At 26.0% G+C, this 26,866-nt stretch overlaps 1 non-coding gene across 1 annotated transcript; it reads left to right on the top strand.

Annotated features, from left to right (window-relative positions):
• The first annotated feature begins 2,376 nt into the window (after nt 1-2,376).
• LOC145275030 (U2 spliceosomal RNA) lies at nt 2,377-2,580 on the top strand. Its single transcript, XR_013867040.1, has one exon. It is a non-coding gene; the product is annotated as a U2 spliceosomal RNA (small nuclear RNA).
• The last annotated feature ends 24,286 nt before the right edge of the window (nt 2,581-26,866 follow it).

The raw sequence follows: 26,866 nt of genomic DNA, 5'->3' as shown, positions 1-26,866 counted from the left end.
TTTTAATGAGTTATTCAATATGTTTAAGTTGATAATGAAATCTCGTCTTCTAAACATTTTTTAAACCATTTAATTATTGTATTTGAAGATAAGTATATCAATATTTAAAAAAAAATTTTTTCATTTTATTTTACTGTTTATTTTTACCACAATTAATCACTTATCAAGGCTAGCAGCCACTCGAGGATAATGGTTTATGAATGTCAGATAATGGCAATGGTAGTGGAAACTTGGAAGAATTCGACTATTTAAGAGGACAGCTCAGCAAAAATTGAGTTCTTTTTATCATTTAAAAACTAATAATAATAATGAAGATTATTGTGTGCAAGGCCCTAGGGTTGCACTACAACTCATAATGGTTTACAAGTGTTCATATATATGTGTATCAGATGTAGGTTTTATGAATTACAGGGAGCACGAGAGTTTAAAGGACACAGTGCCTCGGCAGTCATTAATTGATGCAAGCAGATTGTTCCATATTTCAACAATTCTGAGCATGAAAAAATGTTTCTGCTGTACTTTTTTACTTTATGGGTATATAACTTTTTTTTTTTTTTTTACTTTATAGGGATACAACTTATTTTATAGGCATGTAACGTTTTCTTTTTAATTTATAGAAATATAACTTTTTTACTTTATAGACATATAACATGCTTTTAATTTATAGCAACATAACGGCTTTTTACTTTATAGGCATATAATTTTTTTTTCTTTGTAGACATAACCTTTTTACTTTATAGGCATATAACTTTTTTTTTTACTTTATAGGAAAAATTTTATTTTATAGGCATATAACCCTTTTTACATAATATGCATATAATGGTTTTTACTTTATAGGCATGTCCTTTTTTTACTTTATGTGCATATCATTTTTTTACTTTATAACGTTTATTTTTACTATATGAGCATATAACGTTTTTCTTTTTACTTTATAGACAAATAACTTTTTTTTACTTTATAGGCATATAACTTTTTTTTCTTTATAGGCATATAACGTTTATTTTTACTATATGAGCATATAACGTTTTTTTTTTTTTACTTTATAGACAAATAACTTTTTTTTACTTTATAGGTATATAATTCTTTTTAACTTTATAGGCATATAGTTTTTTTACTTTATAGGCATATAACTTTTTTCTTTATAGGCATATAACTTTATTTTTACTATATAGGCATATCCATGTGTATTAGATACTGAAAGCTATAAAAGTGCTCAAGATTGTTGTTGTTGTTGTTGTTGTTGTTGTTGGTGTTGACGGCGGCAAGATTGATAATAATGGATGATTACTAGGGCTAGGACAACAGCATATTCTTTTCATTGTTTTGTCTCTCATCCATTGATATCTTATATGCTTTTATATAGAGTGATGTGGTTCTCGGTCGATTAACTGTGTCCAATTGTGTCGGATATATACTCGAGAGTCAAAACAATGATAAAAATATTTTGTTGTCATAGCCCTAGTGATTACCATGTCAGATACTAGACATAGAAACTTCAATAAACTCCAGCCTAAATAAAGAAGCATGGTAGGTGTCTTATGGACTGTATGTGGTTGATTGCTTGTCTCTAGATTGTTTTCAGGCGATCAGTGTTTGGAGCAGGATGGGAGTTCCAAATGAGTGAATTGTAATTGATTTACTGTCCTTCACCTCAGGGGAACTGTTTTTTTTCTTTTTCTTCCTATTTCTTGCTTTGTCTTTGTTACAGTGGGTAGCGAATAAATCCATAGTTGGGGAAGTTATTTTCCAAGTAATACTGAGAGTTAATAAACCATTCAATAAGTCTTAGGCCTCGCATATAGGTGGCACCAATAATAATAATAAAAATCCATATAATTTAATAAAGTACTAACCTTCAACTGTCATATATAAAAACTTGAGCCCAACTCGATTATCAGTTTACAAATTATAATTATTTAAGTGAAGTTACCGTACTGTTTCAAATTTTTAGACAAATGTAAGAATCTGAATTTCGTGTATTAATAATTTTATATGGGAGAAATACTATTTAAACAATGGTTTGATTATTACTCATAATATAATGTATTATTAAAGCTAGTGTTTGTTCACTTCAGAAAAAGGAATTTAGAAACAGTTTAATCTTAATGTTTGGTTGTTGTACTAAGTTGACACATGGAGATTTAGTTTTTAGCACACTTTTATATTTTCTGTTTTTTTTTTTTATGTTAACTGCAATGTTTTCTTTTAAATGTTAAGGTTGTTATAGTAGACAAAATATGAAAGATTAGAGCTTTAGATAAAGTAAATATATGCCTGTATTATCTTCTTTCAATTCAAAGTTAGTTATTTTAGCTACAGAAAGCCTCGATCTAATATATAAATTATCTTATTGGATTTTTTATGTTATACCTAAATAGCAATTCTTAGCCTTTTGGCTCAGAACACAGTGTAGTATCTGTTCTGATACTTCATATTTTCTTTCCTCAATCGTCGGAGAAAAGGTCTTTCTAAAATAACTTCTTATTTTCGTATTAATCCAGAAGGCCTTTTTTGAGGGGAAGCAAGATTCCCGCTTCCTCAAAAACCAGATATAGTTTTGGTTAATTTTGGGGAATATTGAAAATTTTAACAGATGCAGTGTCTCATCAGCTGACAACTGATTCAAGCAGTTTGTCCCATGCTTTTGCAATTCTGGATGTAAAAAATGTTTCTAAAAATAATGAGAGCTGTGCTTTTTAAAAAAAAAAATCCTAATTAATTAGCTAAATCTAATAGCGATTCTCCAAGGATTTAAAACAATATCAATTATATACTTAATTATATATGGCATAATCACGTTGACACACTGATTCTCGTTGGATCACCGAAGTTAAGAAATGTTAAACCTAGTCAATACTAAATAGGTGACCATTTGGGACTTCCAGGTGCTGTATGTGCTCCCCACTTATCTTGGCATTGTTTCCAGTCATCCTGGGCTTTTCCTTGCCACTGGACTTAAACAGTACCGATTCAAAGAGGTGTGATTGGGGATTGCACAACCCTTGCCTCACAATTTACACATACAACTGTTCCTGCAAGGGGGTATCCTTTGTCTTTTGTGACTGAATGGAGGCATCAACTTAACCGAGAATATTTTAAGTGTTATATCATACCAGAAATTATACTAAAGCTTCCTTATAGAAAGTTATGAATAATTCCCTAGATTATTACTATATTTATCCAGGGTAAACTATCCAAATGTGTACAACTAATACATAATTCATCCCTTTGATTCAGTAATGTATCATTATCAGGGAATACTATAATAGCCAGTTTTTCATTTAGACAAAGAAAACAGGTAGTGTTGCCTAATGTATGGGTTGAAACTTTATTCAAGACACGTTATTTTACTAGAGGTACTTTATTATTTTACTAGAGGTACTTTATTATTTTCCCATAGAGACTACATGTGCATGAACAATAAAATGTCCTTTCCTTTATTCAGATTATTAAAAGATATTTTATGGTTTTTGTATCTAGCCTTAAATTCAGTTTCTGTATCTCTATATAAAAGTTTTCCCGATAATGCTTATTTTCAGGGAAAATTTTTCCTAAATACACAATAGTTTTAGTTAAACATTTTTACTGTAGTGGACATTCATTTTTATCTCTACAATTACATTCGTTATTGTCGTTGTTATTATTATTACATGTATTATTAATTCTATTATTATTGTTACGATTTAAAATCTGTCTTTTTTATGGAAATCACTCGAGTCAAAGTATGAAGCTACTTGATATAAGGAGCTAACAAGAATAAAAGATAATTATTGCAAAGACAGGAGATATCCATTGACTACAGTCTTGAAAAGATCAAGGCTGTATATAGGAGGAAAACAGTGAGCAGGAAGAGAGTTCCACAAACTTGCAGTCCCTGGAAAGAAACTACTGGAATAGGAAAATGTATTACAATGAGGTAGATGAACGAGTCAAACGAGCTGGAACAAAGGAAGCAGGGATTAGAGCGATAGAGATTATCTTGTAGAAAATTAATTGAAATTTGTTAATTTTAAAAAATAATTCTTTGCTGGCCTTATTTCATTCTGTTTATCTATTATTAAGGACAATTTAATGTTCAATTAATCTTGCAGCACTGACGATATGTGTTGCCATTAAAACACTTGTTAACTCGCATAGGCTGTTCTAATGATCATATGTTTATTTTTTATAAAACTCTCCTTTGTATTGAACACTTTTGAAACAAATATTTGTTCTATGTTTATTTTATGTTGGTTGGTTGTTTTTGTTTTACGGCATATCAACTCTTTTCAGGTTATTTAATGTCGAATCCAGTAATTTTTAAGAAATTTTTTTTTAAATAGAGTATATATATTTTTATTTCAAGTCGGTTTCTATTTAATTTAACCCATAGTTGGGACCCTAACAGCTACTACCACTCCGAGTCAGAGTGGACTTGGGAGCAATGGCAATTAAAGGGTGGCTCCACACTCCCCAAGGCCCACAAACTGGGGCCTCACCATTGGATATAGTTTAAGGTCATATCCAGGACCTGTTTATTTTATGAACTTAACTTTATATATATATATATATATATATATTATTATTATTATTATTATTATTATTATTATATAAAAAGTACATTGTGTGTGTGTGTGTGTGTGTGTGGCCATTCCCTATGGACTCAGAAATGGCTGGACTAATTTTTTTGAAATCTCACATGAAGGTACTTGATGTGTCTGGAAGTGTTCTTATGTAGGTTTTGTGTCGGAATGCATCCAATAAATATGGAAAATCGATAAGCGAAAAAAAAAAAAATCCGATTAAAGAAGGAAGTCCGATTTTGACTGAAGTTAAATACCTTTATACAACCTAACATCCCAAGAGCATTTGAGAAGTTTTATCACCACAAAAGCAGAAAGGCCCTGCCTATAAAATCAACTATAGATTCCTTTAGAAGACAGGAGCATATTCAAAATGAATGTTTCTTTTTAGAGCAAAATTGAACAATAATACTTGACTTTTGTACATTTACTTTAATTTAAGTGATTATATAAAAATGATTTAATTTAAGTGATTATATAAAAATGATTTAATTTAAGTGATTATATAAAAATGATTTAATTTAAGCGATTATATAAAAATGATTTAATTTAAGTGATTATATAAAAATGATTTAATTTAAGTGATTATATAAAAATGATTTAATTTAAGTGATTATATAAAAATGATTTAATTTAAGTGATTATATAAAAATGATTTAATTTAAGCGATTATATAAAAATGATTTAATTTAAGTGATTATATAAAAATGATTTAATTTAAGTGATTATATAAAAATGATTTCATAAAGCAACGATTGGTTTCTTTGATAAAACAGCAACGTGTTCGAAATGAATGTTTCTGTTTAGAGCACAATTGAACCATAATACTTGACTTGCATTTTAACTCAAGTAAAGCCATCTATATATATAAAAGGCAAAATGTGTGTGACCATTTCGTGTATGTCTGGCAAAGGCTTTTCTTGCACACAGTCCGGGTTCGTTACTATCGCTTACAACTGTTTATATAGGTCCTAGATAATAATAACTAGGATTTTGGAACGCATGTAGCTTATAATTATAGATTTATTTACCTCGACTTTTACAAAATTATTGCTATTTTGGCTTCTCACGTGTTGATTAGGCCTTTTCGTATAAAAAGCGAAACTAATTCAAAGCTAACAGCATTCCTGGCAATCGCACCGGGAAACCTCCAGAAGCAATCAGTTTTGATCAATCTTGTATATCAGACAGTTGCTATTCAATCTGGACAATTGGGAGCTGCTTTCCCCCTTCCCAACATCTGTTGAGGGGAAAAACAGTCAAATTTCGGTAAACAAACCCAAACACTGCGTGACTTCGATTTGACCTTCTTAATTATTTTTTATTGTGCACGCCTGTTTTTATAGTTAAATAAATAAATTCAAATCTGCCTATGTTGTATGTTGAGGTGGTCCAATGGTTAACGTTGCACGTTTTTTTTTTTCACACATTAATTTCCAACTCAAGGGTATGGGTTCGATCCTCATACTCGCCTACCAAAACATTTTTTTTATTATTTAACCCCTCCCCCCTCCTCGGAGTTTTGATTTACCTCAAGACACCCGGGCATCGCCGGGTACCCCCCCGCTAGTTATATATAAAAATAATTTTATAAAATTCATTTCGAACGCGCCCCTGTCATATCAAAGAACCTACTGTTTATTTTATATGCCGGACCTTTCTGCTTGTGTGGTAATAAAACTTCTCAAATGCACTTTAGTCAAAATCGCCTGTTCTTTTATCAGATTTTTTTCAGTTATCGATTATCGATACTTATCGAAGACATTCCAATACAAAACCTATCTAAGAACATTGCCAGATACATAAAGTACATTTGCGTGAAATTTCATAAAAATCGGTCCTGCTGTTTCAGTGTCCATAGAAAACGAACTCACAGACGCACACATAAACAATTTTTTTTTTATATGATAGTACAGATATATATGTTTAAAGTTAGACAAAGAAACAAAATGGACAGATAAATAGTCAATTTTTATTTTTATTTCGGACTATTAGTCTCATCTTTATTAGTTGTTGTTTTTGGATCTTTTTATTGGTTCACAGAGAGAGCCCAAAAAACAACAACTAATAAAGATGAGACTAATAGTCCGAAATAAAAATAAAAATTAATATATAATGCTCATCTCAAAAAATGAATTCCAATTAAGGAATAATATATAGATAAATAGTCATCTAACTCTTATTTTTCATGCGTTCAGGAAAAACCGCAGAAGTGAAATTAGCTCAACAGTAGAAGCAGATCAACAAGCATATTATATTATGGGATAGGAGGTAAATACTTCAAAAATTCAACCAATTTATGTAATTTAAAGATTAAAAAAAAAATAATAATAATAATAAAATAATCAATTTGGGTTTGCCCAAATTGATTATTTTATTTTTTTTATCTTATCTAATACCATTTAATTTATTACTATTTAGTAATTTCTATTTTTATCCAATAGTTTTCTTTTGTTATTATTAATATAATAATAATAATTATTATTTCTTCTTCTTCTTCTTCTTCTTCTTCTTCTTCTTCTTCTTCTTCTTCTTCTTCTTATTATTATTATTATTATTATTATTATTATTATTATTATTATTATTATTCACTTGGAGTTTTCACACAGGACACCATCAAAGAATTTTCTTCTGTCTACAACATTTGGTGTTTCCTGGACTGTAGGTGACAACAAGTCTCCCCAGATTTCCAGTACTCTTTCTGCCTCTTTTGATAACATTTGCAAATTAATGTCTTCACTAGTGACAATAAGCCTCCCCAAGATCCCAGTCCTCTTCGCACTCATCCATTGGAGGTCTGGTTAGTGCTTTCTCTTCTCTGTCTTTCCGTCCTCCTTAACTATTCACAACTATTCAGTCTGGTGCTAGTTGATGCTAACTCTACATTTATTTTTTTTGAGGGGGTGAGTTTCGATTATACAGTTTCATTTTTCTTGATTCCAAGTAGTATTTCTCTATTTTTTGTTATACTTCTGCTGCAGTTTCTATATGTCCAGTTAGCATTTGTAGCTCGTGTGCATAATCTCTGCATTCAAGAGTTTTCCTTATTTCAGCCATTTTCATTATTGGTATCCGTTGTATCTTCTCAGCCATTCCTCTGATTCCAATCACTCCCATATCCCTTTCCTTTCAGCTCTCTGGCCAATTCCGTGTATTTGCTTTGCTTCTCCGTCTCTTTGATCTTCAACGCTGTGGTATGCTGGATTGTCGAACTGGTAGAACTTTTCCTTATTGTTAACTATTATTACATCCGGTCTTCTTGCTTGGATGGGTTTATTTGTTTATATGTCCCATGGGATTTTGTAATTTTTATTTTCAAATACTGTTGCCTGTTTGTCTGGGTGTTCAAGATGCAGTTGTTTGCATATTATTATTATTATTATTATTATTATTATTATTATAGTTGTTGTTGTTGTTGCTGTTGCTGCTGCTGCTGCTTTGTTTGTTTATTTATTTTTTAATCACTAGGAGTAGTCACACAGGCCATCATCAAAGATTTCTCTTTGAGAACAACTTGTTGCGTTCCTGGAGTCTGAGTTTCAACAATCTCCTCAGATTTCCACGGCCCTGTCGGTGGAGCATTAGAATACGCCGACTGCCCCCCTGCAGAGGGTAAATGTCCCTCAATGGGGGTCCTGGATATGACCTTAAACTATATCCAGTGGTGAGGCCCTAGCTTGTGGGCTTTGGGGAGTGTGGAACCACCCTTTAATTACCATTGCTCCCAGGTCCACTCTGACCCGGAGTGGTAGTACCTGTTAGGGTCCCAACTATGGGTTAAATAGAAACCGACGTGAAAACAACAGATATATTCCATTAAAAAAATTTTTTCTTCAAAATCTTTGGATTCGCCATTAAATAACCCGAAAAGGGTTGATATGCCGTAAAACAAAAACCAACCAACCAACCTCAGATTTCCAATACTCTCCACCTTTTTCAATGATGCAAATTCTTTTGCAAAGGCTATCACAACAGCTGCTTACCATTAATTTATTGTTGGCAGCAACCATTGGCGTTCACTGAAATGTGGGTGGCAACAACCTTTCCAAGATCCCATTGCATTCATCTAATGGAGATCTGCCTAATACTTTCTCTTCTCGGTCATTCCATCCTCCTTGACCGTCCTCATTTATTTTGTGTGGCACCAGTTTATTGTGACATCCACTCACACAAAAATGGAGAATGGTTCCCTTACATTTATGCAGTTAAAGTTTTCATGATTCCATGTGATGCTTCTTTGTGTTTTAGATCTGTAGCAGTTTCTGCATGTTTGGATTGTGCCTGTAGTTCGTGTGTGTTAGTCTCTGCATTCAAGAGTTTTCTTTAATATTTCAGTCGTTTTTATTATTGTTACACATATCTTCTCAGTCATCCCTCTGATTCCAATCTCTCCCATTCTTTTTTCAAAGTTTTTCAATATTTTTCCTAGTGCTCCTACTGTTAGTGGTATTATATTGACTTCATCTTCCATATCCCTTTGAGCTCTGTGGTCAATTCCATGTATTGGTTTTGCTTCACTGTCTGTTTGATCTTCACTCTGTGGTCTGCTGGACCTCAAAATCTACAATCTAGCAGGACTCTTCCTTCTTGTTAACTATTATGACATCCAGTCTTCTTGTTTGGATGGATTTATCCGTTTGTCTTCTTGTTTGGATCGATTTATCCATATCTCATAGGATTTTGTGGCTTTCATTTTCAAGTACTGTACATTTGTCTGGGTGTTCAAGATATAGTTGTCTGCATAATTCCCAGTGTACTGCCTTTCCCACCTATGTTTATATTCTTTTTGGTCTAATTTGCTGCATTCACTTATGTGGTTTATTGTTTTGTCACTTTATCCATAGAGTCTGCATTTGCTGTTTTCTTGTGTCTTGTCAATCCTTGCTTTGATGTGGTTGGTTCTAATTGCGTTATCTTGTGTGGATGTTATTAGGTATTCAGTTTCTCATTTTAAGTTTCCATTTTGTGGCCAACTATTTTCTTTTTTTTTTTATTCAGTTTAAGCAGAAACATGCTCCTGAGTTTCCATGTAACTCTTCCTTCCACAAAAAGCATACAACCTCGGATTTCCGAATGGTGTAGAATATGCTGAAAAAAAAAAGAACTCTTCAATCTCTATTTATCCTCTCCAGAAGTGAATTACTTCCCTTGAGCTTTCTTTCTTTTCTTCTTCTTCTTTTTAAGCAACTTAGCCTGCGTAAAGATAAGTCCTTGCAATATTCTTAGTGAAATTAGGCTTTTTTTTCAAGCTTACTCTGACTTCGACTTTTTCATTACAATGATAATGAAATCTTATATTAATAAAAACTCATATCATCTCAGAAATGATCACACAACGTTTGGTTGTTTATGTTAAATATGAGGAAATAATATGAACTAGAAATTTCAGAAAAAAATGTATAATTGATTAAGGAAATGCAGACAATCAATTATTTTTATTAGTACATCACCTTGCTTTCCATTAGTTTACATTATATATATATATATATATATATATATATATATATATATATATATATATATATATATATATATATATATATATATATATATGATGAAGGTTCTCATATTGGATTTCTCTCTTTTTACTTTTAGGTCCCATTTGATTAGGAACAGACTTCTCTTTGGACTACTGCACTGCCCGGAAAAAAACAATTTTCATTATTTCAGCTGTTTTGACAACTTTCCAATCGGATTATATGCATCGCCACGCTGGACTTATTTTGGAATACATTATATCTAAAGAACTATTTTGCATATTGGATCAACTCTAGAGGAGTTTCATTCAAGCTGAAATATTATGTGTGGTTTGTTTTTATATTAGTTTTTTACATATCCAATATTTTATCAATTTTTTTTTATTTGGCAATTTATAACTACAATAAATTGCGGTTTCACTTAATGCCTTAACTAGCAAATTCTAGCATTGCTACAAATATAATTTGCTGATTTCTTTATGTCCTCTGATGAGAAGAATAATAAGAATAGTATTCTTTGAAACTCTGCAGAATAAGGACTTTGTAAATTATTTTTTGGAGTATTCAGTCAAATAATAAATTTTGATTGTAAAGTTCAACTTACAGTTTTAATTTTCTTTCTCTTATATATATATATATATATATATATATATATATATATATATAGTCATCCACGTACAGTACTGTTTCGCTGTTTCACAGCTCATCAGTGCGGCTAGACAGGCAACTACCTCAAGCCAGGATTGAAACCCAACCATTTGTATGATAGTCAAGGCTCCTAACCACTACGCTATTGGCGGCTGCTGTGTGAGTCATGAGTTTAATGATGTTTTGACATCGTCCGAAAGCTCGATTTGTTTACACAAAGAGCGTCGCTTATACGCTAATGGTAATTCATGTATCACTTCTCAATATGCTCAACTTCATAAGATGAGGAATATATATATATATGGGGGAGCCAAAAAGAATTATAGAAATTCTTTAAAAGGAGACTTATTGAGATAATGCAAAGCTCAACAAGTGAGATGGAGCTTATATAGAAGAGAAAAACAATTTTCATCCTATATCACCTTAATCCCTGTAGCTCTCTTATCGTCTTCCCTCCGCATTGACAATATTCTATTCTCTTCCTCCCACACCCTGTTATTTTGTTCCTAAGGTATTTCGCTTGACATCACATCTCTAATATGTTTCCTAGCACCTCTCCTCTTCTGATGAGAAGCATTATGCTTCGAAACACTTATGAATAAAGATCATATTTATCGCACACCCATAATTGATGTACTCTCCCTATTGAATCAGTAATTAATGCATTGGTATATATCTTTATATTTTCGTTTTTTACACACACACACACACACACACACACACACACACACACACACACACACACACACACACACACACACACACACACACACACACACATACCCCCCCTCTCTCTCTCTCTCTCTCTCTCTCTATATATATATATATATATATATATATATATTGTAAACCAAATTAATAGTCACTATCTTCTTTCTTTCCACATCAGCTAAAGGCTAAATCATATTAATACTTGCGAGATTATTCTCTTTTTTTCATTATTTCTGTTTTGTTTCTTCTTTCCTTTCTTTATTACCTTCAATTGTTAATAAATACAGAGTCAGCATGCATGCATGCATATGCATGTGTTTATGCGTGTGTATAAGACAGAGAGAGAGAGAGAATGTAGAATATTTAGTAAAAGATGGGACAGTTAGTCATTTAATTGCAAATTAAGGCTTATTAATTAAGTTAATAGAATTTATTTCACAAATAACTCAATCCCAAAACCAACAAATATTTTGCATCTATTTTGTGTGATTAAAATATATAGGAGAAAAAAAAAACAAAAAAACTAGAAGTAAACAAATGTTGATTAATTCAGCTTTAGTATCATACTAGCTGCATATACTAGGCCTTACCCAGTGGAAACATATTGCCGAGCAGAGGAATTAGTCACATACCAGTTAAAATACACCGAATATTCTAACTTGTTATGAAAAGTGACTACACGTTGGATTTAGGGAAGCATAAAACACATCCATATTGGTCTATGAAAATCAAATGCGAAGTAACTATAATAGCTTAAATGGGAAATAACTCTCATACCTTAAATAAATAATCTTACTTCCGGTTTTAAACGCAACTGCTGTCAGCTATTAATAATTGTAATTAAATTAAGTAAAAAGTGAATTAAATTAAAAATAAATTAACTTTAAATAATATTTCTAAATAGAACAATTTAACCGATTCTATTATAACGAACAATTAATAAAATGAAGCTAATTATTAAAATAATGTAATATGCAAATGAGAATATTCATTGGATGTAGATTTCTTTTGAATATATAGTATATGTAGATATCATGCTGCAATAAAACTGTATGTAAGTCTGTTTTGAGCATAAATATTGATTTGTAAACTATTGTACTTTTTGTACATATTGATTAAATTGTGAACAAGCAAACAGGAATACAACTTTATTGAAATTCAAGATTCAAGCAAGCTAGGACGCCCGCACGCACGGCTACAGAATTGTATAATTATTAAGACTAAAATTAGATGTATTTTTTTTCTGTTTTCAAGGTTTGTCTTGAAACAACTAGTTAGAATAAGAAAACAAAAAGCAAAAACAAATTAAAAAAAAAAAAAAATCGACAACAAAAAAAAAAAAAAAAGGAAAAAACAAGAAAAAAGAAAAAGAAGAGGGTCGGGATATATTACGGAATTTTTTTTTTTTTTTTTTTAAATGTGAATCATTTCTGCTTCTTTAAGGGATAAAAGATTTGGTTCAGTAGTCAGATATAACAGAGACACGTTTGTACTATAAGGAGAAGTAAGTACGCCATCAGTAGAATAAACAGCTTTTATTAACAGTCCATCAATTAAAAGTAATTTCTTCACGTAAAAGCAAACAAACAAACAAGCCAACAAAAACGTAACGGTTGTTAATAATTAGTGTTGAAAATAAACTGCCCAAATCAATAATGTAGACAAAAATTTAGAATTATCTCCCTTAGATTATATATTATCTCCCCTAGATCACAGTTCATCTTCGGCTATTGTATAAAATTTCGACGATTTTCCGATTATGCCATGGTCTGAATTATATATATATATATATATATATATATATATATATATATATATATATATATATATATATATATATATATATATATACTAGTAGGGAGACCTGATGGTCGCCCGGGATTGAATGATAATCAGCGAATGTTTCACCCTTTCATATTTTATTGTCATCGAAATCAGTAAAATCGCATATTTTTCAATCAAATCGATTGATTGCTACCTCTATTTGGAAACCCATCGCGGTACACCGGAAGAAAGCTTCACATTCTTCCTTACACTGACTTAATCCATACTACATTGCACTGTAGAAAACTTATTGTCTATTTTATAAAATTATTTTTATATATAATGTCTAGAATCAAAGTCTACAATGCAAAAGTCAAGTATCATGCTTCAAACAGAAACATTCATCACGAACGCGACCCTGTCATATCAAAACACCTACTGCATATTTTATATGCCTAACCTTTCTACTTGTGTGGTGGTAATGGCTTGACTTAAAGTTTAAAATGTAAAAGTCAAGTATAATGGTTCATTTCTGCTCTAAACATAAATTTTGAATGCGCCCCTGTCATATAAAAGAACATACTGTTGATTTTATACGCCGGACACATTTTTTTATGCGGTGATAAAACTTCTCAAATGCACTTGTGATGCTAGACTCTGTAAAAGTGATGACTTTGATGAAAATCGAACCGTTCCAGCTTTAATATTTTTTTCCGATTATCGATTTTCGATAATTATCCGAGGCATTCCGGTACAAAACCTGTCTAAAAACACTCCCAGACACATATGGTACATTTGCGTGAAATTTATAAAAAAAATTGGTTGAGCCGTTTTTGGGTCCATAGGGAACGAACTCACAGACATACCGACAAAAATTCTTTCATATATATGTGTGTATTATATAGCAATTATATATTTTTTCTCGCTGGTGCTACCAGATCAGGCTGTCTGAAGATATTGGCTTCCTGAGTAGAAATGCACCTAACATTGATGCTTTTTGTTTTTCTACTCCCTGTAGCAAAACTTAATTAAGTTCTGCAAAACCAAAAACAACTACTCTTTTCCCCCCTTTTCTTTCTTCTCAGTCTCTCTTTCTCTTTCTATCTCCCCCACTTCCTGACTGGTTTCCTAACTTAAAATGTACCAAAATTATTACTGTAAGCTTTTCCCCTCTTCCATTAAGAGACTCATTCATGTTCTGCAGGACAGGGAACAGAAAACGATAAAATCCACTATAAAACAACCAAACCAAACACTACAAACTAGCGATTGAAATATAAAGAGCTTGAAGAATAAAAACTTTCTACAAAATAACTGGATTCGGCATTAAAATAACCCAAAAAGGATTGAGATGCCGTAAAAAAAAACCCCCAAACCAAACTCTACAAATAAATATTTGAACATATAAAGAACTTGAAGCATAAAAACTGTTTCCAAAATAACTGGATTCGGTATTAAATAATCCGAAAAGGGTAGATATGTTGTAAAAAATGGTCTCCTCTCGCCAAACATTCATGAGAAACACTCGTTTGGTTGTAAACATTATCAATAATTTCCCCACTCTTTATCTGTACTTAAACCTAAACGTAGATTCCATGAACAAAGTTTCTTTCTAAGAACTGCACACCTTTGGTACTCTCTTCCGTTTACCTGCTTTCCAGCTGACTACAATATGGCCGTCTTCAAAGTTCTTGATGAGCCGTTCCTTTTAAGTAATCCAAATTTTACTAAATTTACACTTCTAACGATTACTATATTGTCCTTTTGACCACTGTAACTCTTTAACCCTTATCCTCGAGTGGCCTCTGGGCCTTTATAAGTGGTGATTCCTTTGTAAAAAAAAACAAAAACAAAAATTAAACAAACAAACAAACAAACAAACAAACAAACGAACCAAACTGTACAAATATATATATGAAATTTGAAGCAAAATAACTGGATTTGGCATTAAATAACCCTAAAAGGGTTGATATACCGTAAAACAAAACAAGCAAACCAAACTACATTTTTATTTTGCTAGTTATTTCCCCTGAAGAAAAGTAAAACTAATTTCTTTAAACTTCTGCAAGGTTGTTTGGTTACACACTGACTTGCATGACGTATTGTTTTTATCTGAACTACTTCAGTTCCTTTCGAATCACGGTCGTTCAGTTGAGAAAAAACCCTGAACGCAACAATGAAAGACGCTCCTGTCTGTTTGTCTGTCTTTGTCTCTTTCCCCTTTTCTCTCTCCTGTCTCTGTCTACTGCACGTTCAAGCATCGACTTTTTTTCGCCCGAAAACCAAAACCAAAAAACAACCAAATAAAGACAAAAAAAACAAAACAAATAACAAAACAAAAACAAACAAACAAACAAACAACAACAACAACAACAACAACAACAACAACAACAACTACTACTACTACTACTACTACTACTACTACTACTACTACTGACAAATTTTTGACAGTCTTAAGAGCTTTTTATCTTTCATTTCTTCACGTGGACACTGTTCAATTTTTTTTCGAGTATACCAAACAGTGTAAGTAATTGAATAAATCTTTTCGTTGCTTTTATAAAAAAAAGAAGTTTTTGATGTATAGTTTTTGTTACATACCAATAATATAAAAAAATTATTCTCATTTCTATATAATCGCCACTTAATTTTTTTTATTATTCTTTTTTTAATTTCATACTTTTTCGACTCAAACCGATTAAAATGCTTGCCATATCTCTGAATACCCTTTATGTAAAATTTCAAATGTTTAGACCAGAAATTAAATTCAAATGTTTAGACCAGAAATTTCACCTCTGCGGTCGCAGAGGTGAAATTTGCTTTAACTTTTACCCCAATTTTGACCCCTTAACATTTATTGTTTCTCTCTTACACTCTTCTACTAATGCTACTAACGAGGATGACAAATAAAGTTGTTTATTAATACAGAATAAAACTCCATTCCGTTCTCACATCTTTATATGTATATTAACTTTGTAGCTTTGTTTTTCAAATGATTTGATGAAAATTAAATTATCACGGCATCATTTACTCATTAAATTAGTAATTGAACCAAGTTGTTCTCTTACGTATGAAATGATTTTGTTGGATTTTCAAAATCAGACTCAAATAGCATTTAAGATGACAAATACAAACTGCTAACAAGAATATTTCATTCGATAATATTGTACAATGTTATTGGCAATATAATAATGTATTTCTTGTAATTTATTTATTTTTAATTACTTGATTCGTTCCAGATGACTGGTGATATAAAACATTTTAAAATACACATTTAAAAATAAAAATCTGAAAGAGGATATCACTGTTACTTGAAATACTATGTAGAAATAAAAATCTAAAAGGGGAGATTACACTTATTTTAAAATAATCATTCTGAAAATAAAAATCTGAAAGGGGAAATTACTTTTATTATAAATAATAATATGAAAAAAAAAATTTGAAAGGGGCGATTACTCTTTTTTTAAAATAATAATCTTAAAATAAAAATCTTAAAGGGGAAATTACTCCTATTTTAAATTAATCTAAATCTAAAAATCTAAAAAGGGAGATCACTTATTTAAAAAATAATTAGTGAAAATAAAATCTAGAATTGGAGATTACTCTCATTTTAAAATAATCATATAAAAGTAAAAATCTAAAAGGGGAGATTACTCCTATCTTAAAATAATCATCTGAAAATAAAATATTAAAGGGGAGATTACTCTTTTTTTTTGTAATAATCATCTTAAAATGAAAATCTTAAAGGGGAAATTACTCATATTTTAAAAATATATATATATATATTTTTTTTACACAGTGGTCACCACTTATCAAGGCCCGGAAGCCACTCAGGGATAAGGGTTATTGCAAGTACATTACGTTAGTGTGGAGATTTGATGAAGTGTTTACTTAAGGGGGCGGTTCATTAGGAATTTGTTAAGATTGGACTTGAAGACATCCAAGTTGTAGTCCGGTGGGAAGCAGGCAGACGGAACAGAGTTCCACACGCGTGCAGTTCTAAGAAAGAAGCTTTGTTCATGGAATTCACGTTTTGATTTAGGCACAGATGTAGAGTGGGGAAATTTTTCACAGTGGATTCAGCTAGATGTGTGTTTTTCGTGAAAGATTGGTGAGGGGGGACCAGAGATTGGAGTTCAGACGAGCACCTGCCATGGAAATAACGATAAAACAAGGATAGTCTCGCAACGTCTCTTCTGTGGGAGAGAGGTTGCAGGGTAGAGAAAAGGGCATTCCCCACTAAGCCACAAAATCTATTTTGTACTCTGTCAAGGCAGGATAGGCTGTTTTTAGCAGCTCCTGCCCAGATATGGCAACAGTATTCCATCCTTGGACGTACTTGGCTTTTATATAGATAGAGAATAGCATCAGAAGTGAGATATCTTCTGGAGCGGTAGAAGGATCCCACCATCTTTCCAGCGACCTTGGCAACAGACTTGATGTACGTGTTCCATTTCAGATCAGGAGTAAAGGTCAAACCCAGAAGCTTGTCAAAACACGGGGCCTCACCCAGACGAGAGCCATCCATCACAATTGATGCCAGATGGGGATCAGAGCGTTGATGATGTAAGGATAGGAGTTTGGTTTTGGATGCATTAAAGGTAACTAGCCACATCTTCCCCCACTGAACCATGCGCTCGAGATCAGAGGAGAGAGAATCAGAGAGAACTTTTTCATTCACAGCCTTTGATTTGTTCTCGTAGATGGTCGTGTCATCAGCATAGATGTCAATGAATGATTTAAGTATGTGTTTAGGGAGGTCATTGATGTAGATCAGGAAGAGAGTTGGGCCCAGGATTGACCCCTGAAGGACTCCAGCATTTATATTGCAGGCCTCCGATTTTTGTCCATCTACCACTACACTTATGAGCCTATCGGAGAGAAATGATTTAATGATTGAGAAAACATTTCCTATTATACCGTAGCTGGAAATCTTGTGAAGTAGACCCTTATGCCATACCTTGTCGAAGGCCTTTGATATGTCAAGAGCAATTGCCCTAGAAAGGAAGCCTTTGTCAAGAGATTCACTAATCCTGTGGGATATAACTGTCAGCACATCTGCGAGTATCAGAATTTTTTGTGAAAATAGCGAATAATTCCACCCCATCTTTCCAAGCTTATAACTCCTCGAAAAATGCAATTCAAGCCCTAATTTTTTTTTTCAATTAAAGGAGCAAGGACCAAGATTTCATTAAAAAAAAAAAAAAAAAAAAAAAAAACGTGTTTTTTTTTTAAAAAGGTTTTAAACTTCGGACTTTACAGGTAAAATTCGACGAGAACACGATGTCCGTTTTTTTTTAAATTTGAATATATTATGTATTGACCTTTTCTCTTCAATTTGTGAGTAAATAATTATGTACTTATCCGAGTCGAAATTAATTATTTTTAGACATTTACAAAATTGGAGGCGTGAATTATTCGACCCCCTGTCTTTCCAAGCTTATAACTCCTCGAAAAATGTAATTCAAGCCCTAATTTTTTTTTCAATTAAAGGAGCAAGGACCAAGGTTCCATTAAAAAAAAAAAAAAGAAAAAAGAAAAAACAAATAACGTGGTTTAAAAAAAGGTTTTAAACTTCAAACTTTACAGGTAAAATTCTACAAGAACACGATGTCCGTTTTTTTTTAAATTTGAATATATTATGTATTGACCTTTTCTCTTCAATTTGTGAGTAAATAATTATGTACTTATCCGAGACTAAATTAAGTATTTTCTTTGTAATAGACACTGGGGGGGGGGACCGTGAATAAAAAAAAAAAAACGTTTGTCTAAAATATTATATTCGGTTTATTGGAAAGAACATAAAATTTCACATTGACCCTGAAAATATCGTAAAAATATAATCAATAGAAAAATTTTGATAGATTTTTAAAATTTTAAAATTTAAAAATATTGAGTTTAAAAATTTAAAAATATTGAGTTCGGAAAATTCATTACTGTTTAAAAAAAAAATAAAAATATTTTTATTACTTTTAAAACAACTGTAATAGTTTATTTTGGAAGTATAATCCATAAAGAAAATAAATAACCCACTTTTAACAGAGAAATTACGAGATTTTTATATTGTATTCGCAGTTTCGTGTTAGGGGTGTCAAAAATTCCTACAAAAATTCTGATACTGCTACATCTGCGGTAAATCTTGCAGTGCGGAAACCATATTGTGTGTCACTAAGAAGTTTATTCCTGCTGAGGTGGTTGACTATTTCTCTATCAAATATGGATTCCAGCAATCTAAAAATAAAAATCTAAATGTGTAGATAACCTTTATTTTTAAAATAAAAAAATCCGAAAGGCAAAATTACTTTTGTTTTAAAATAACTATCTTAAAAATGAAAATCTTAAAGGGGAGATTACTCTTTTTTTTTAAATCATCATCTGAAAATAAAAATCTAGAAGGGGAGATTACTAATCAATTTAAATAATCATCTTAAAATAAAAACCTTCAAGAGGAGATTATTTTTATTTAAAAAAATCATCTAAAAAGAAAACCTTCAAGGAGAACTTAGTCGTATACTTTAAACTTTAAAGGGGAGATTACTCTCATTTTAAAATCATCATCTGAAAATAAAAATCAACAGGGGAGATTACTCTTATTTTAAAATAATATGAAAATAAAAAGCTAAAAGGGGAGATTACTCTTATCTTAGAATAATATCAAAATAAAAACCATAAAGGGGAGATTACTATTATCTTTAAATAATCATCTGGAAAAAATTTAAAAGGGGAGATCACTCTTTTTTTTTAAAATAATCGTCTGAAAATAAAATATTAAAGGAGAGATTACTCTCATTTTAAAACAATCATATGAAAATAAAAATCTGAAAAATAATCGTCTGAAAATAAAAATTTGAAAAATATTAGTTAGTTTTATAAGCTTTTAATCGTTTGATAATAAGAATTGTAAAGCCAGTTTAATTGACTTTTTATTGAATAGTTTAAAGACTTCCAAATTCCTTTCAAAGTATGAAAAACCTTCAAGTAATTCATTGTTTTTTCTCTTTCTTTCTTAGCTATCAGCAAAAGGTTAAAATAGATGATCTGTTTACAAAGAAACCAGAATGCATTTCGGTATGATTAAATAATTTTTTTAAAAATAGGATACTATATAATGTGAGATTTCGTTTACATTTTTTATTTCAATAAACAATCCATTATGCCTTGTAAAAAAAAATACACACACATTTATTAAGAGTAACCACTATAAAGCGTTACTGAGTGTCAAGTGCGCAGTGAAACAACACTGTGGTGATTGGTAATGATGGTGGACGTTTGGCAGAATTCGATTATTTTAGAAAAAAATTTAAGCAAAAATGTCTTCACATTAGACTTGAAAAGAACAATATTGTAGTTAGTTGGGAAACAACCCTGCTGTATTTTGTTCCACAGAGAGGTCGATTTAGGAAAAAAACAAACAAAAACAAATGCTCATGGAAGTTCCATTTAGTTTTCGGTACAAGGAGGGGATATAGATCAATATAGAAAACAGACATATAAATATAGAAATACATATAAATATATAAAAACATATAAATATATAAAAACATGTAAATATATAAAAACATGTAAATATATAAAAACATATAAATATATAAAAACATGTAAATATATAAAAATATGTAAATATATAAAAATATATAAATATATAAGAACATATAAATATATAAAAATATGTAAATATATAAATACATATAAATATATAAATACATATAAATATATAAAAATATGTAAATATATAAACACATATAAATATATAAATACATATAAATATATAAAAACATGTAAATATATAAAAGCATATAAATATATAAAAGCATATAAATATATAAAAGCATATAAATATATAAAAACATGTAAATATATAAAAACATATAAATATATAAAAACATATAAATATATAAAAACATATAAATATATAAAAATATATAAATATATAAAAACATGTAAATATATAAACACATATAAATATATAAAAACATATAAATATATAAAAATATATAAATATATAAAAACATATAAATATATAAAAACATATAAATATATAAAAACATATAAATATATAAAAATATATAAATATATAAAAGCATATAAATATATAAAAACATATAAATATATAAAAACATATAAATATATAAAAACATATAAATATATAAAAACATATAAATATATAAAAACATGTAAATATATAAAAACATATAAATATATAAAAACATGTAAATATATAAAAATATGTAAATATATAAAAACATGTAAATATATGAAAACATATTAATATATAAAAGCATATAAATATATAAAAACATATAAATATATAAAAACATGAAAATATATAAAAACATATAAATATATAAAAACATGAAAATATATAAAAACATATAAATATATAAAAACATATAAATATATAAAAACATATAAATATATAAAAATATGTAAATATATAAAAACATATAAATATATAAAAACATATAAATATATAAAAACATGTAAATATATAAAAACATGTAAATATATAAAAACATGTAAATATAAAAAACATATAAATATATAAAAAAATATAAAAATATAAAAACATATAAATATATAAAAACATGTAAATATATAAAAACATATAAATATATAAAAACATATAAATATATAAAAACATGTAAGTATATAAAAACATGTAAATATATAAAAACATATAAATATATAAAAACATATAAATATATAAAAACATGTAAATATATAAAAACATGTAAATATATCAAAACATATAAATATATATAAACATATAAATATATTAAACATATAAATATATAAAAACATGTAAATATAAAAAAACATGTAAATATATAAAAACATATAAAAATATAAAAACATGTAAATATATAAAAACATATAAATATATAAAAACATATAAATATATAAAAACATATAGATATATAAAAACATATAACTATATAAAAACATATAGATATATAAAAGCATATAAATATATAAAAACATATAAATATATAAAACATGTAAATATATAAAAACATGTAAATATATAAAAACATATAAAAATATAAAAACATATAAATATATAAAAACATGTAAATATATAAAAACATATAAATATATAAAAACATGTAAATATATAAAAACATGTAAATATATAAAAACATATAAATATATAAAAACATATAAATATATAAAAACATACAAATATATAAAAATATGTAAATATATAAAAACATATAAATATATAAAAACATATAAATATATAAAAACATATAAATATATAAAAACATGTAAATATATAAAAACATATAAATATATAAAAACATGTAAATATATGAAAATATGTAAATATATAAAAACATGTAAATATAGAAAACATGTAAATATATAAAAACATATAAATATATAAAAACATATAAATATATAAAAATATGAAAATATATAAAAACATATAAATATATAAAAACATGAAAATATATAAAAACATATAAATATATAAAAACATATAAATATATAAAAACATATAAATATATAAAAATATGTAAATATATAAAAACATATAAATATATAAAAACATGTAAATATATAAAAACATGTAAATATATAAAAACATGTAAATATAAAAAACATATAAATATATAAAAAAATATAAAAATATAAAAACATATAAATATATAAAAACATGTAAATATATAAAAACATGTAAATATATAAAAACATATAAATATATAAAAACATGTAAGTAAATAAAAACATGTAAATATATAAAAACATATAAATATATAAAAACATATAAATATATAAAAACATGTAAATATATAAAAACATGTAAATATATCAAAACATATAAATATATATAAACATATAAATATATTAAACATATAAATATATAAAAACATGTAAATATAAAAAAACATGTAAATATATAAAAACATATAAAAATATAAAAACATGTAAATATATAAAAACATATAAATATATAAAAACATATAAATATATAAAAACATATAGATATATAAAAACATATAAATATATAAAAACATATAAATATATAAAAGCATATAAATATATAAAAACATATAAATATATAAAACATGTAAATATATAAAAACATGTAAATATATAAAAACATATAAAAATATAAAAACATATAAATATATAAAAACATATAAATATATAAAACATATAAATATATGAAAACATATTAATATATAAAAACATATAAATATATAAAAACATATAAATATATAAAAACATGTAAATATATAAAAACATATAAATATATAAAAACATATAAATATATAAAAACATAAATATATAAAAACATATACATATATAAAAACATATAAAAATATAAAAACGTATAAATATATAAAAACGTATAAATATATAAAAACATATAAATATATTAAAACACATAAATATATAAAACATGTAAATATATAAAAACATGTAAATATAAAAAAACATATAAATATATAAAAACATATAAAAATATAAAAACATATAAATATATAAAAACATATAAAAATATAAAAGCATATAAAAATATAAAAAAATATAAATATATAAAAAAATATAAATATATAAAACATATAATTATATAAAAACATATAAATATATAAAAATATGTAAATATATAAAAACATGTAAATATATAAAACATATAATTATATAAAAACATATAAATATATAAAAACATAAATATATAAAAATATATAGATATATAAAAACATATAAATATATAAAAACATGTAAATATATAAAAACATATAAATATATAAAAACATGTAAATATATAAAAACATAAATATATAAAAACATATAAATATATAAAAAGATAAATATATAAAAACATGTAAATATATCAAAACATATAAATATATAAAAACATATAAATATATAAAAACATGTAAATATATAAAAACATGTAAATATATAAAAATATGTAAACATATAAAAACATGTAAATATATAAAAACATGTAAATATATAAAAACATGTAAATATATAAAAACATATAAATATATAAAAACATATAAATATATAAAAACATAAATATATAAAAACACATAATTATATAAAAACATATAAATATATAAAAACATATAAATATATAAAAACACATAAATATATAAAAACATATAAATATATAAAAACATGTAAATATATAAAAATATATAAATAAATAAAAACATATAAAAATATAAAAACATATAAAAATATAAAAACATATAAATATATAAAAACATGTAAATATAGAAAAACATATAAATATATAAAAACATGTAAATATATAAAAACATGTAAATATATAAAAACATATAAATATATAAAAACATATAAAAATATAAAAACATATAAATATATAAAAACATATAAATATATAAAAACATGTAAATATATAAAAACATATAAATATATAAACATATAAATATATAAAAACATATAAAAATATAAAAACATATAAATATATAAAACATATAAACATATAAAAAGATATTAATATATAAAAGCATGTAAATATATAAAAACATATAAATATATAAAACAGGTAAATATATAAAAATATGTAAATATATAAAAACATGTAAATATATAAAAACATGTAAATATATAAAAACATATAAATATATAAAAATATGTAAATATATAAAAATATATAAATATATAAAAACATATAAATATATAAAAACATATAAATATATAAAAACATATAAATATATAAAAACATGTAAATATATAAAAACATGTAAATATATAAAAACATATAAATATATAAAAACATGTAAATATATAAAAACATATAAATATATAAAAACATATAAATATATAAAAACCTATAAATATATAAAAACATGTAAATATATAAAAGCATGTAAATATATAAAAACATATAAATATATAAAAACATATAAATATATAAAAACATGTAAATATATAAAAACATGTAAATATATAAAAACATGTAAATATATAAAAACATATAAATACATAAAAACATATAAATATATAAAAACATGTAAATATACAAAAACATGTAAATATATAAAAACATATAAATATATAAAAACATATAAATATATAAAAACATATAAATATATAAAAACATGTAAATATATAAAAACATATAAATATATAAAAACATGTAAATATATAAAAACACGTAAATATATAAAAGCATGTAAATATATAAAAACATATAAATATATAAAAACATATAAATATATAAAAACATATAAATATATAAAAACATGTAAATATATAAAAACATATAAATATATAAAAACATATAAATATATAAAAACATGTAAATATACAAAAACATGTAAATATATAAAAACATATAAATACATAAAAACATATAAATATATAAAAACATATAAATATATAAAAGCATGTGAATATATAAAAACATGAAAATATATAAAAACATGTAAATATATAAAAACATGTAAATATATAAAAACATATAAATACATAAAAACATGTAAATATACAAAAACATGTAAATATATAAAAACATGAAAATATATAAAAACATGTAAATATATAAAAACATGTAAATATATAAAAACATATAAATATATAAAAACATGAAAATATATAAAAACATGTAAATATACAAAAACATGTAAATATATAAAAACATATAAATACATAAAAACATATAAATATATAAAAACATGTAAATATATAAAAACATGTGAATATATAAAAACATGTAAATATATAAAAACATGAAAATATATAAAAATATGTAAATATATAAAAACATGTAAATATATAAAAGCATGTGAATATATAAAAACATATAAATATATAAAAACATATAAATACATAAAAACATTTAAATATATAAAAACATGTAAATATATAAAAACATGTAAATATATAAAAACATGTAAATATATAAAAACATATAAATATATAAAAACATATAAATATATAAAAACATGAAAATATATAAAAACATGTAAATATATAAAAACATATAAATATATAAAAACATATAAATATATAAAAACATATAAATATATAAAAACATGTAAATATATAAAAACATGTAAATACATAAAAACATATAAATATATAAAAACATATAAATATATAAAAACATATAAATATATAAAAACATATAAATATATAAAAACATATAAATATATAAAAACATGTAAATATATAAAAACATGTAAATATATAAAAACATGTAAATATATAAAAACATATAAATACATAAAAACATATAAATATATAAAAACATGTAAATATATAAAAACATGTGAATATATAAAAACATGTAAATATATAAAAACATGAAAATATATAAAAATATGTAAATATATAAAAGCATGTGAATATATAAAAACATGTAAATATATAAAAACATGTAAATATATAAAAGCATGTGAATATATAAAAACATATAAATATATAAAAACATATAAATACATAAAAACATATAAATATATAAGAACATGTAAATATATAAAAACATGTAAATATATAAAAACATGTAAATATATAAAAACATATAAATATATAAAAACATATAAATATATAAAAACATGAAAATATATAAAAACATGTAAATATATAAAAACATATAAATATATAAAAACATATAAATATATAAAAACATATAAATATATAAAAACATGTAAATATATAAAAACATGTAAATACATAAAAACATATAAATATATAAAAACATATAAATATATAAAA

Source organism: Euprymna scolopes, chromosome 4 (assembly GCF_053919585.1).
Source record: "Euprymna scolopes isolate OS-2025 chromosome 4, ASM5391958v1, whole genome shotgun sequence".
NCBI classification, from domain to species: domain Eukaryota; kingdom Metazoa; phylum Mollusca; class Cephalopoda; order Sepiida; family Sepiolidae; genus Euprymna; species Euprymna scolopes.
Note: the sequence above shows the minus strand (reverse complement) of the source record. Positions and strands in the feature narration are given on the sequence as shown.